Consider the following 2,571-nt stretch of genomic DNA (forward strand, 5'->3'; position numbering starts at 1 on the left):
TCTGTGACTACCCATGACTAGAGCAATTTTTTAACCAAGGGACTGATAATAACTTTTTTTTAAAAAATCAGCTGGGTACTGGTGGATCACATAAGTGCCTGGTAACTACTCAGAAGGCTGATAATTGCAATTCAAAGTCAGCTCAGGCAGGAAAGTCTGAGATTCTTATCTCCAATTAACCAACAAAAAGCCAGAGTGGAGCTGTGGCTCAAGTGGTAGAGGGTCAGCCCTGACCAAAAAAAGCTCAGGTGCTGGGTGTCAGTGGCTCATGCCTGTAATCCTACCTATCTAGGAGACTAAGATCTGAGGATTGTGGTTCAAAGCCAGACCATATAGGAAAGTCCATTAGACTCTTATCTCCATAAACTACCAGAAAACCAGAAGTGGTGCTGTGGCTCAAGTGGTAGAGCACTAGCCTTGAGCAAAAGAGCTCAGGAATATTGTTCAGACCCTGAGTTCAAGCCTCATGACCAACCCTACAAAAAAAAAGAAAAGAAAAGCTCAGGGACAGTGCCCAAGTCCCAATTTCAAGCCCTAGGACTGAAAACAAGCAAGTGAAGCAGCAAAAACCCCATAGGGGTCTGGAACCTTACTGGTAGAATGCTTGCCTAGTATGCATGAAACCCTGGGTTCGATTCCTTAGTACCACATCAACAGAAATAGGCAGAAGTGGCACTCCAGTTCAAGTAGTAGAGTGCTAGCCTTAAGCAAAAAGAAGCTCAGAGACAGTGCTTAGTCCCTGAGTTCAAGCCCCAGGACTGGGGGGAAAAAAAACACCATAGGTCATTACAACTGTAAAATAAAACAGGAGAAAATTTCATAGCTTTGGAGTAGGCAAAGGTTTTTCCTAGATAAGACAAAATAAAGTAATATATTAAAAAAAAAACAAAAAAAAAACCAGTCTGGGAATGTGGCATAGTGGTAGAGAGCTTGCCTAGCATGCATGAAGCCCTGGGTTCGATTCCTTAGCACCACATAAACAGAAAAAGCTGGAAGTGGCGTTGTGGCTCAAGAGATAGAGTGCTAGCCTTGAGCAAAAAAGAAGACAGGGACAGTGCTCAGGTCGAGTTCAAGCCCCAAGACTGACCAAAAAAAAAAAAAAAAAAAAACGAAGGAAGGAAGGAAGGAAAGGAAGGAAAGGAAGGAAGGAAGGAAGGAAGGAAAGGAAGGAAAGGAAGGAAAGGAAGGAAGGAAGGAAGGAAGGAAGGAAGGAAGGAAAGAAGGAAGGAAGGAAGGAAGGAAGGAAGGAAGGAAGGAAGGAAGGAAGGAAGGAAGGAAGGGAGGGAGGGAAAATACAACAGACTTAAAAATCATTTGAGGGCTGGGAATATGGCCTAGCGGCAAGAGTGCTTGCCTTGTATACATGAAGCCCTGGGTTTGATTCCTCAGCACCACATATATAGAAAACGAGAAGTGGCACTGTGGCTCAAGTGGTAGAGTGCTAGCCTTGAGCAAAAAGAAGCCAGGGACAGTGCTCAGGCCCTGAGTCCGAGGCCCAGGACTGGCAAAAAAATAAAATAAAATAAAAATCACTTGATTAGACCAACCAACACCAGCCACAGTGACTCATACCTATAATATTAGTTACTTGGGAGGTGGACATAAAAAAGATCACAATTTGAGGCAGCCCAAGCAAAAGCTAGGTGAAACACGACCTCAACTAATAAGCATGGTGGCTCACCCCTGTTCATCCAGCTATGCAGAAAGCATAAATAGGATGATGACAATCTAAGAAGTTGTAAGTATAAACCTGAGAGCCTATTTGAAAATAATTATAAAGCTAAAAAGGCTAGAGGTATAGTTCAAGTAATAGAGCACCTGCCTAACAAACATAAGGTTCTGAGCTTATATCCTAGTGCTAGAAAATAGAAAAACCATTAAAAATTAAAGGGCAAGACTCAGACAAAATAACAGATATCTCTCAGATTACAGAATAATTCTGCAACTCTAAAATATGACAGATATATATTTATACCAATATGAGAAGATTCTTCAGAAATAGGGATTTCCTTGTTTTATTGCATGTATCTCTATTATCTAAAATACTGCAAAACAATAAAAGATACTCTGAAATGACTCTCCAAAAGATACAAAGATAAATGGATGTGTGTATGTGGGGTGGGAGGGGATATATTTCAGGGCTGGGGATTGAAGTCAGGGTCTCCTATATGCCAGGCTCCATCTACCACTGACTCATTCTCCCACTCTCTCAATTATGGAATTAAAAGCAGTATGTACAGACCTCATTTATGTTTTCAAAGTCTTCTTTTTTAAATTAACAGTCCTGGGCCTTGAAACCAGAGCTTGTACGCTGTCTCTGAGCTTTCTTGCTCAAGGCTAATGCTCTACCACTCGAGCCACAGCTCCACTTCTGGCTTTTGGGTAGTTATTCAGAGAAAAGAGTCTCACGAACTTTCCTGCTTGGGCTGGCTTTGAACCGTGATCCTCAGATCTCAGCCTCCTGAGTAATTAGTATTACAGAAGTTAGCCATAAGCTCCAGGCTAACAGAAGTATTTTGGGTGTATGTATAAATGCATAAAAGGAGGAATTGAAGGGAAAGAGAAAGATGG

Source organism: Perognathus longimembris, chromosome 13, assembly GCF_023159225.1.
Source record: "Perognathus longimembris pacificus isolate PPM17 chromosome 13, ASM2315922v1, whole genome shotgun sequence".
In the NCBI taxonomy this organism is placed as follows: domain Eukaryota; kingdom Metazoa; phylum Chordata; class Mammalia; order Rodentia; family Heteromyidae; genus Perognathus; species Perognathus longimembris.